The 12,431-nt window shown below is 37.5% G+C and overlaps 1 pseudogene; it reads right to left on the bottom strand.

The window, feature by feature from the left end:
- Positions 1 to 883, bottom strand: part of LOC118349976 (40S ribosomal protein SA-like) — a 30,451-nt pseudogene extending 29,568 nt beyond the window's left edge.
- Between the last annotated feature and the right edge of the window lie 11,548 nt (positions 884 to 12,431).

Here is a 12,431-nt window from a genome sequence, read left to right as displayed (position 1 = left end):
TATCACAAACTCCCTGAGAGCTGGCACAGTTGGACAAAGAGAATACTGCTTGTGACTTTGTATCTCAGAATCCCCGTCAACTGGCCACCAAAATGCACACCAGTAAATGCACCTTCTGACTGGGAGACCGGTCAGAATATTCTCAGTGGTCACAAAGCCACACTCAGGACACAGAGCAAGATAACAAACAACACAATAGACAGAAAAAGAAAAATAGTGACTATCTCTGGGATGGAAAGGATCAATAAAAAACAAAAGTACTCATTACCAATGTAGAGGCTACTTTTAGGAGCAGGGTTTGAGTAATAGAAACCTGAATAAGGTAAAAGGGCCCACAGTGACCACTGGAATGAATGTGAACAGGCTTATAAGTTAGGCAACCAACCTCAAAATATCTACAAGTCCTAGCAGACCAATAGGCTACTTATAACCAGGCACAGTCCCCAAATAAGGAAAATTCCATACATTCCCATACCTCCTTACTCCCCCTCTTAATTATTGCCCCCCATCACTGCCTCTGGGCAGTCTCTCCTTTGCTGTCCTGCCCACTGCTCCCTTGCAGTGAATTCAATAAATGTCTATCTCCCTCTGTTCTGCCTTGGGTGAATTCTTTGATCAGTTGTCCACAATCAATTCTTTACCAGAGTCACTGTACCAAAGGAACTAGTTCCACAGATATTTTCTCCTGCTAATCTACATTCAGAAAAAGAAAAGTTCACTCATCACTCTTGTTTTAACCAGTCCCTGCAAACAGAACTGGGAGACAAATATGGTAAGAATTCTTACCTTGGGCTGGCCCTGTCAGAGATCCCAGGATTTCAGCTGCTGCAGCCTCACAGCAAGCAAAATCACGCCAGTGAAGTTTGTCCTTCGTGGTCGCCATCTGCAGGGGTGGGAGATTTTTCCCTTCTTGTCTAGGTTCTTTGGCTGAACTAATAATTAAGTTGATGTAAGACAGATCAACAGGACAAAAACAAGTAAAAGTTCAATAACATGTATACCTTCTGTATACAGGGGAGAGACCCAGGAAAACTGAGTAACCCTCCCAAATGGCCAAATGCATCACCTTAAACACCGTCCTCAGCTAAAGACAAAAGAAGATGTTGCAGGGAAGTCAGTTGTGGGAGATTACCAGGAACAAAACAGTAAAAAAAGAGTAAGATGGTAATGCAGATGTAACTCCAGGCCTTCTCCATTGGTAACAGTTACTGGAGATTAAGAAACCACATAGTTTCCTCCTCTTCCTGGTACAGCCAGGGAGACACCCTTACAAATAGAGATTTTTCTTATAAATGTACATGTCTCATAAAAACAGTCACTTCCACTGGGTTTTCAGAATTTCTTGTGTCTGCAGTTTCTTAAAAATAACCAGCTTAGGGGCACCAGGGTCGCTTAGTCAGTTAAGCATATGACTCTTCATTTGGCTTGGGTCACGATCTCAAATTGTAGGATTTAGCCCCAGCTGGATCTCCAGGCTCAGCAGAGAGCCTCCCTCTCCCTTTGCCCCTCTCTCTGCTTGCATGCTCTCTCTCTCAATCAAATATAAAAAGAAAATCTTAAAAAAAATAAATAACCAGCTTAAAACACTGAATATACCAAAGAGGCATATTTTGGGGTGGTATATTTTGCTTCCTTTCTATAAATGTAAATATATATATGTATATACTTACACATATATGTGTGTGCATGCTGCAGATACATACACATGGAGCAGGAAAGATGAAAATACTAATAACTCACCAGAAAGTCATAAAGATCATTTAAAATGAGAAACATTTGAGCTATAAAAGGTGCACAAACCTTTTCTGAAATTTCCTTATCTAACTAAAACAGAGCACCTGGAATGTACAGCTAACATTAACTCCCCTTTGGGGAATTTTCCTGTTTGTGAGTAAACAAACTCTTAGCACCAGTAGTTGAGAATTCAGCTGCCGAAAATTGCCCTCAAGGGGAGTTTCCAGCCAGGAAGGAGATGGCCTATTAATATCAGGATGAAAAAGCCCAGTAGAATCTTGCATACATTCCCACTGAAGCTCCTAACTACCCACACCCTTTTCCCCATACTAAGCTGCTAGATAAACTATTGTGACTGCTCCCACATGTATGTAAGTAAATCTTTTCCCCTGTAAAACTGGCAATTGTCAGTTAATTCACAGGTCACCATACCCCCAATCTGACCTAAGTTGGTAGAGAAAAATTTTCCCCCAACAAAAAGCAAATGATAGAGCAAGTGAGACAAGATGTTAATGGTAGGTGAATTTAGGAATAGTGTATATAGGTGCTCTCTGTACTATTCTAGCAAATATCTGGAAGTTGGAAATTATATCTAAATACAAATATAAGGAAAATACAAACTAAACAAAAAACAGAGCTACTCATCTAAATATTATCTATAACAAAAAAAGGGTAAATTTATTAAATAAATTTTTATGTATCCATTCAATGTTATCATACAATCATCAAGTTGATGTTTTAAAAAATGTCCCATAACATGGAAGATGTTACACAAATGTTCCTTCTTAAAAAAGATTAGAGGGGTGCCTGCTGGCTCAGTCAGTGGAGCATACAACTAACTCTTGATCTTGGGGTCATGAGTTTGAGCCCCACATTGGGTGTAGAGATTACTTAAAAAAAATTACATCAGGGCAGCCCTGGTGGTTTAGCGGTTTAGCGCCACCTTTAGCCCAGGGCGTGATCCAGGATACCCGGGTGGAGTCCCACATCAGGCTCCCTGCATGGAGCCTGCTTCTCCCTCTGCCTGTGTCTCTGTCTCTGTCTCTGTCTCTCTCTCTGCCTCTCATGAATAAATAAATAAAATCTTTTTAAAAAATTACATCAAAACATTCCATGCAGGATAATCCCAATTACTTTATGTGTTTGTCCCAGATGTCAACTAAGGTAAGAAGATACTCTGTATTGAGGTGGGAGTGGGTATGGAGAAGGAGGTACTACATTTCTCCTTGTCTTCTCTGGCTCCAAACTTTTGCTTTTGATAAATTATTTGTGTACAGATGCTATATCTCTTCTTTAGAGCATGGTCCCCAATAGAAGTCACATCTCCTTTTTCTTAATTTCTTTCTAAAGCATAAAAGACATGTGTTAGGCAAATAAAAGTCCTATGAACAAAAGAGACACCTCCACATCAATGCAGAAAAGAAAGAAAATTGATTTAGTACTTGTGATACTGTGATTCCTAAGAAATATATATGACCAAAATATATTTCTCATATATATTTGGTCTTTGTCCACTGTTCCTGGCTCACACATCTCCCTAAACCCTTGGAATTTCCTAAGTGTGGAGAGTGATATAGGTGTCTTTGTTATGTTAATGAGATGACTTTTGAAAGCACTTAAGGATGAAGTCTGGTGGCCAATGGAGCCAATGATGTGATTATAGATTTGGAACTTTCAATCCCACCCCAACTACCTCCTGTAGGGTAGGGAAAGGGAGTAGGTGCTGGAGGTTGAATCAATCACCAATGGCCAATAATTCAATTAATCATAAATGTTTCATAAAGCCTCCATTAAAACTCAAAAGGATGGGGTTTAGAGAGTTTCCAGGTTGGTGAACATGTGGAGATTGGAGAGAGTGACAAGCTTAGAGAAAGCATAGAAACTCCAACCCCTTTCCCCATACCTTACCTTAGCATTTCTTCCATCTATAGGAAATTAAACCCAAGTAGGAGGTCATGGGAATCTGATTTATAGCTAGTTGTTTAGAAGCATGGGTAACAGTCTGGACTTAGGACTGGCTAGTGTCTTAAGTAGGGGGAGTGGATAGGTAGCAAGCAGTCTTGTAGAACTGAACCTATAGTCTGTGGAATCTGAAATTATCTCCTCCAGGACAATAGTTCCAGAATTGAGTTAAACTCTTGGACATCTTGCTGGTGTCTGAGAATTGCTTGGTGTTGGGACATGCTCTCACTGCCAAATACACATATTGGAATTGAGTCCAAGGATCTAATTTACTACTCAGTAAGCCAATAGAGTAGTACATGCACATAGGTAGCCTATGAGTATGAAGTTATAATAAAATTTCACATAATTAATTGAATAAAGCAGAAGAAAGCATAATTAAACTCCTCTTATCTACTTCAGAGACAAATAGTTACTCAAGATAGTCTGCTAGGTTAACTTCAGAATTTGTGTGGAACTTTCAAGGGGGTATGAAGCCCAGATTTGGGAAACATCTTTGCATAGGGAAACAGGAGATGAGGTTTATCTAGCCTTGGAGAGATTTATCTATCTTCCCAAATGTTACAGTAGGGAATCAAGGACTCCTTTGTTTTAAAGAGACCCTTTCAAGGAAGAAGGAGAAGGGAATAATTTTCTTCTCCTTTACAAGCAGAGAAAAACCACATTTTATTTATCCTAACACACATGCAGCAGCTTTACAGATTCCGGAATGCTGTGTATGAAGGATGAGACTGCAAGATAGTGGCACCTGGCAAAAAACTTAAAGTTGAATTTTAGATGTCCTTGTTAAATTCTGTGGGCCACACCAATGACTGAAATTCTGCACTGATGACCTCCATCTCCAAAGGCTATGGCCTCCTGTCATATTTTTATATTCCCTTTTCACACTTCCTATTTCTCCTCTTTAGACACCTTCCTTCTCTAGATTTCCCTAGTAAATTCAATTTCCCTTGTATTATTATGCAGAACAATTTTGTTTCCCAACCACTAACTAGGCTCTGGCACATGAGATATTTCCACTCCTAAATGCTTTAACAACTGTGGGCATTGACTCCAGGTCCCACTCTTTATCTGCAGAGAATAATGGACAGAGGCTTTGCAATTTCAGTCTTTTCCCTTCTTCCTTTCTCACTAGCATCTGAAGAAAGAGAGAAGTAAAGATACATTGCTCAACTGCTAATAGGAATTATGCTATTGTAGGAGCCAAGGACAGGTTGCCCCAAAACAGGCTACCTTGGATGTCAATTATTTGAAAACAATCAAGGCCCAGAAGGCTCAAGAAGAAACTCTGATATCTCTTCCAACTGCCTGGAAAGAATAGAAGACTTGCTCCAAGACGAGAACCATCACCATAGATAATTATATTATAATATGAATTAGGGATTGTAGAGAAGTTTAGCAAAGTGTGTTTGTTAAAATTCCTATATCCCATTATATCTGCATGACTCAGCAAAGATTTGTTTACCATTTAGACTTTTTCATCTTCCAGTGAATTGTATTTTTTCCCTTTGAAGTCCCAGACTCCTACCTCTTTCTCCTTAGTACAGAATGAGATATATACCTAATTTTGCCTGGTTTTGGAATTTCATGTCTGTGTGGATTCCCCTCATGTAGAAAATTAAATTTGATTTTCTCCTGTTAATCTGCCTCGAGTTAATTTAATTCTTAGTCCAGTTAGAAGAATATTTAAAAAAAAAATTTATTTTTAAATAATCTCCACACCCAACATAGGGCTCGAACTCATAACCCCGAGATCAAGAGTTGCATGCTCTACCAACAGAGCCAGCCAGCTGCCACTAGTTGAAAGAACCTTGAACAGTGGAAAATTCCTTTCTCCCCAACATGATCTTCACCTTCATATCCCCCTCAGAAGGCAGAAATATCTATATTTGTGTTTAGTTTTGAATTATTATTTTTCTTTGATTTTTCATATTTCTTTGTTCTCAGATACTATTTTTATTCATATCTAAAAATTGAGATATATCTTTTATTTGCTAACAAGTGATGATACTTTTATATGAAATTAGCAAAGATTTTTGTACGACCAGAGGGGTTAAGAAATATGTTGTCAATGCCTAGCTGAATAAAAAATGGGACTGATAACTGTATTCAAGGCTCAATTTTAACCTAAGTTTGGAGTCCTAATGCTCTTAAATTGTCTTCAAAAATTGTGTATCCTGGGCAGCCCAGGTGGCTCAGCGGTTTAGTGCCTCTGCCTTCAGCCCAGGGTGTGATCCTGGAGTCCTAGGATTGAGTCCCACGTCGGGCTCCCTTCATGGATCCTGCTTCTCCCTCTGCCTGTGTCTCTGCCTCTCTCTCTCTCTCTGTGTGTGTGTGTGTGTGTGTCTCTCATGAATAAATAAATAAAATCTTAAAAATATATATTAAAAAATTGTGTATCCAAAAGCACAGAGATAGAGCTATAGAAAATATAAATTATATAAAGTAAGTAATAGCCACTGAGGAATGACCACATATAGATAAAGCTGTCTTTCTTATTGTCACTAATACAGGTGCAAAATAACTGCCTGTCACATGCCAGAAAGTGCTGTCAAAAGATTAGAGAAATTATCAGAGTTTTGGAATAGATCATAGAATTTTCAAGGCTAGAGGAGGTCGGTGTGACTCATCCATGCTTCATGAAGGACTCACAGCAAGATGTTGACCATCAATCTGTTAAAAGCCTCATGCTGACTTTTAGGAGAGCTATTTATCTTCCTTCAAAATAGAATTCAGTTAAGGAATGCAACAAAGCATATGAGTTTAACCAAATACATAACATAGTCAAAACCCTGAAATTCAGAAGCGCATGTTCTGGACATTATCATGTCTCCACGATGATCTGCAGGGAATCTGCATATTGAAAAATGTGGGAAAGTCCTGGACTTAGATATCAGTTACAATAGTGAAGAGAAGAGAGTTAATTATGCCGATGAATTGTATTAGTTGCTCAGGCTGCCATAACAAACCTAGCACAAAAGTACAAAGGTCCAACTACTTCTTTGGGTGTTTATTTTCTTATGAAGGCTTCTATGTCACATAAAACTTAAATAAATCTGTATGCTTTTCTTCTGTTTAAAAATTTTTTTTTCTGGCACACCTGGGTGGCTCATTTGGTTAAACAATCAACTTTTGAATTAGGCTCAGGTCATGATCTCAGAGACATGAGATTGAGCCTGGTGTGGGGCTCCACTCAGTGGAGAGTCTGCTTGGGATTCTCTCCCTCTTCTTCTCCCTCTGCCCTCCCCCCTACTCAATGTGAGTGTGCACATGCTCTCTCTTTTTCTCTTGCTCTCTCTCTTTCTAAAATGAATACATAAATCTTTAAAAAATGAGATAAATAAAAATTTTAAAATAATTAAAAAGTTTCTTAGTCCAATCCAACAGAACTGAATTGCTTCTGTTGCTCCAACTTGTCTCTATCAATTTTGTAAAGTTTTAGACACTCTAGGTTATCTACCTGCTTTCCAATCTTCTTTATCTTTTCTAGCAGAGTTTGTTTCCTACTAAAAAGACTGAAAATGGCAAACTATCACTGCCCTGACTCTACTGCACTTAGGACAAGGACATATCACTCCATTCTGGTCCCATTTCTCTGAAAAGTACTGATTTTTGTTGTTGTTTTAGCAGGCAGCTTACTTGGGTGGAACCAAACTTCAAACTTTGTCTCCCCCATAATGTGTGTATATCTGAAATCATTCAGTTTTTTTAGCCTTACCTAGGCTGCTTAGAGCCTTCCCCGTGTATGCATGGTTTAGGCCCACCAAAAAATTGGGACAGAGCTCATATGCAGAATGTGAGGTTCCCTCCCAGGTTCTCTCCTTGTTGGGATGTTTCCTTTTATTTTCCTGCTGTTGTGGTCCCTCCAAACTCTATCCTCTGGTTCCCCAAGCCAATAAAATTGTGGATTTCAATGCAAGAGGTTCTAGCCACACTGACTAGGGCTTTTCCTCAAGCTAAAAGTCTTTGAAAAATGGAGAAACTCACCCAGTGCAATTTTCCTTTTCCGACTGTTGACGACCCAATTTCTAACTGCTTTTGGTCTCCAATGCCTCTAGGTAGTTGTTTATTTTTGCTCAGAGTTTATAGGTGTCATATGCAGGAGGATTGGACTGGGAAAAGCTAGTTCACACTTACTTTATATTTCTCTTTCAAAGACAAAAGAAATACAACAATGGACTCACCATTCATTTTCAGGTATTCAATCTTATTAAATACATAATATAAAGAGGATCAAAATCTGTATAGAAATTGCTTAATCTTCCTTTTTACAAAATATCCTCATTCTTTAAAGAATTGCTAATATTGAACGTGTTCATTTTTACCAATAGGCTAATGAAAAATGTCCTTGTCTACTATATGTAAAGCAGAAAAAACTACTGATTTTTCTTATCTATAAAGTAAATATTGTTAATGATCAATTGTCTCCCACTTGGATTGACTTCACTAATTTAGGGTCTTGCTCAATATTTTATCATCAATAGCAGCCTGGAAAAGTATGACCACTTAGTAAATTTTTAAAATAAACTTTATCCAATGAGTAATGTCTACCATTAATGGAGCCATTCTCTCTGCAATTGGGAAATTGGGAAAGTATAGTTTCAGTTCAAACTTTAAGATGCAATAAATCTTACCTAACAGACCTCTCAGAAACACAAAGTAGTCTATATTATTCTTTTCAGTAGCCAGAAATCAATAAGTTCAAGAGAACAGCTATAAGAACAATACATATGGTAGAAATAGCAGAATGTGATCCTACCTGGAAGAGGCTAAAGATATCATCTTTTCTCATTTCCCAGCAATTCAAAATGTAGCTCCTGCCATATAATTATGCATTAATAATATTCTTAAGATTATGACAAAAGATTCGCATTTTACATGAGTAGTCATGCTGAATAAAGTAACAAACATTGTGAAAGTGAAAAGAGTAAAGGTCAAAAGCAGAGCACGTTTATTTAGTACCCTGCAGGTTGCTGGCATACTTGAGGTGATGGTGATAGAATCCTGGCCCTTATGATGATGTATCAGTGCTAACCAACTGACAGATGACCTTTTCTATATTGGCTTCCATTTATTGTTTTTGCAGCTGGTTAAACAGCAGTGTTGTAACACAGGCCACTGTGAATCCACAGGAAAGTGATTATAGGCATGGGGGAAATGTTTTTCTTTGAAATTTAAACTAGTTTGGCTGTATGAATGAGAACATTTGATGAGAAGACTTTAAACACTATATTTGTCTGATGATGCAGTGTCAGAGATGGCCTCCTTTTAGAAACCATGCATTATTTATCCAACACCTGGAAAACAAGCTTCTGAAACTTTCTTCCAGTACATACAGGTTTTGTCCACAAAATAGTAACTGCAGTCTATACACTCAGCTTCTCTCTCAGCTCTTTGTATCTGGGAAATGACTATACTTCAGAGATATATCTTATCCAATCTGCAGATTTTTAAAACAAATGAAACAATATTTTAAAATACGGAGAGTTTTCTCTAAAAATTTTTCAAAAACACATAAATTCAAACCCAGATTTCCATCTTCCCTTGAAACCAGAAGAATCTGGCAACACAGAATTCAAATTCCTGCAGAAGAACACTAGTTGAGCTGAGTATTTGCAATTCCCAGAGGACCTATGCTCCCCATTCAGCTCACCTCATTCATTTTCCTGACCTGCTCGGTCCCTAGAGGAATTGAGTTTGAGATCTAGGCCTTAAGTGATTGAAATACTATCTTGTAAAGATTATCCACCAGTGGATATAAAGATGAAGTTGCTATAGATAAGGCCCAGTGATCTTTGAGAAATAATCCAATATATAGGAGATCATAGAGTGACCACTCTTTAATCAACCCCCTACAGAGAATATGTAGGCTTTGCTAAAGTGGCTTTTCAGCATGCCAGGCAGACGCTAATTTTTTTTATTCACCTATATACAAATGAATAGTTGAATACTTTTTCAATGTATTTTATTTTTATTATAAGATCTAGGAATTCGCTATTTTTGCCAATCATATATTACCAGTATGAAATGAAAGTAGAAATGTCTGTAATCTCTAATTTAAGAGTGGTGAGAGAATTTGGAGAAATTTAAAACAAGAACAGAAAGTTATCAGAACATCAAAAAGTTCAGCTTGTCAAGAGAATAGGTACAAACTATATGAAAGGAGTAACTTCTGATCAGTTCTGATAGACCAACCTAAAAATGATAATCTGTATTATTCACTTGCTCTCATTTAGTCATCAAGACAATCTTATGATAATAGATTGTAGATGTTCTCTATTACCACATAAAAAATTACCCCAAAACTTAGAAGCTTAAAACAACAAGCAGTTACTGTTTGACTACCTCTAAATAAGACTTGGGAAAACCTATAATTACCAAACTAAAATATTGATATGTACATTCCCTTCGATTTGTTCAGATGGTGGCTTATGCAAATGTCCTCCAAAATATACACTACCCATGAAAAAAATACCGGTAAGGTAAGTTTTCGAAAGTTAACATCATACCACAGCTAGGAATGTTTTCCATGTGAACTACTTCCCCCACCCATCACAAAGCTGTTCTTAAAATGGATCCACATCCTTGGCAGGCTAGAGCTTCACTGTTCTCTTCACTTTCTTTCTTTTCTTTGCTTTACTTTTTTCCTCTATTTGTCTCATTCCCTCTTCAAACAAAACTAATTTTAAAATATTGCTTGAGTTTTATGAACCCAATTTTGCTCTTGGGATATTCTATGTGAATTAAGAAAATAAAATATATCCTATTTTTATACCAACATTTTGGAGGAAATTAAAACCACACTATAACAACACATACACACACACACACACACACACACACAAACCCTGATAAATTGCTATTATAGGCTCTTCTATAATGTAAATTAAATAGTTGACTGTAGCACACATAGAACATCTGCTAACCCAAATTAAAATGAAGGAGGAACTAAATTAGAATTGCTTTTTCCAACTAATCATCAAGAAGATGAAAAATATTATGAGTCAGATATTCTCAATGTTTTAAGGCATTGCCTATTAGTAAGCTTAGTACAGTAAATTGAAGCAATAACTAAGTAGTGTCCTGGGGACCTGAAAGAGTTAATGACTGTGGCTGCCTAAGTGCTTAATTAACAGCTGGGTAGAGTTATGAGGCAACTCTAATTCAGTAATAACAACAGGTACAGCTTTGTTCACAATCCCAAGCCATGGTCTTTTTTCTGGAATTGAACCTATTTTATGCTTTCTTGCTTTTATTACCTGTTATCAAATTTATTATTTCAATATACATATTATAAAACAGTGGTCAGTGGAAAACTATGGAAGGCAGAAAATAATTCTTAGAAACTTCTCATTCTCAAAAAATTGAAATGGTAATTTGAATGCCTGGCAGAAAGGGACAAAATATAATGCTTATTTCTCTACAGAGAACAGCCCATTGCTAGTTTCTCTCTCCCCTTCCTTGGCTCTCCGCACTGACTCATGTAATTATCATTAAGGATGACAAGATTTGCTTGCGACCTTGATGACTTGACTTTCCTCTTAAACTTTTTTTCACCATCAAAGAAGAAGCACTATCCTGGTCTTTTCAGTAGGCACATACATCAAAATTGGAGCGAATCTCAAAGATGAGATTAGCATGGCTCTATCTCAAAATGACACGAAAACTATTGAAGTACTCCACACTTTTTACATTGCTGAAAATTAAATGAATGGTTTGTAATAATTGGAATTGTTTTCAATTGTGTGTAACAGGAAACTTAAGAAATGTTTAAACAAACAATGGTGTAATTTTTTTGATTCTTCAAAGAAGCTATCAAAGATCCAGTTAGCTTTCTGCTCTAGCATCTCTAAGGTATAGCTCTTATCTCAAGATAGCTCTTCTCCTTCCACCTTACATCTATCATCTAGGAGGAAATAAGAAGGAAAAAAGACAAAAGACATAAGACATGCACCAGCTTAGACGGCTTTCAGAGACCTTTCCTAAATATCCCACGTGGTAGACTTACGCAGTATCACCTTGGCCAGAACTGTGTTGTATGTCATCCATCCAACCTGCTTCAAGAAAGCCCTGTAAATCAACTAATTAAGCTATATCTATTGCCACCAAAACTAAAATAGAGTTCTGTTCGTGAGGAAGAAGAGGGAAACTTTTATCAGACAGGCAACTGCCATTATCTGCTAGTTGACATGAAAGAAAGATGTGAGGATATCACAATGAATGCAGAGGAGGAAGGCAAAGAAATTAAAACAATTTTAGAGAACAAAATAAAATGAAGAACAAACAGGACTTGTCCAATAATTGAAGTTCCTGTGGGGAGCTCCCAATAGCAGTTAGTATATATTTAGTGCTTACCACACTCTAAGTATTATTGCAGATAATTAATATAGATGCTTTCATATGGTAACTCATTTTTCACAATAATCCTTGTAGATAGATATTCACCGTTTGTTTCTTGAAACTGTTTATTTTCCATCAACCTCATTTCCATTTTTTTGCCTTTGCTGAAGAGCATCTTAAGACCACTCAGGAGTTGTTCCTACCTTTTCAGTGGCCTGAGCAGTGGGAGCTGCAGACCAGTCTTCAGTGGCCGGCTAACCACTCCCATCTTTGTAAGGAACTGCTGAATAGGCACAGAGGACACCTTCATGCCTTTGGGCAGCCTGCAACCCCAGGTTGTATAGCAGTGAACTCAGGAGCTGAAACAGTCCATTCACCCTGAAATTCCTCCTTGG

The sequence above is a fragment of the Canis lupus genome, chromosome 34 (assembly GCF_003254725.2).
Source record: "Canis lupus dingo isolate Sandy chromosome 34, ASM325472v2, whole genome shotgun sequence".
Taxonomy (NCBI): domain Eukaryota; kingdom Metazoa; phylum Chordata; class Mammalia; order Carnivora; family Canidae; genus Canis; species Canis lupus.
The sequence above is the reverse complement of the archived record's forward strand: the minus strand, read 5'-3'. Positions and strand labels throughout refer to the sequence as shown.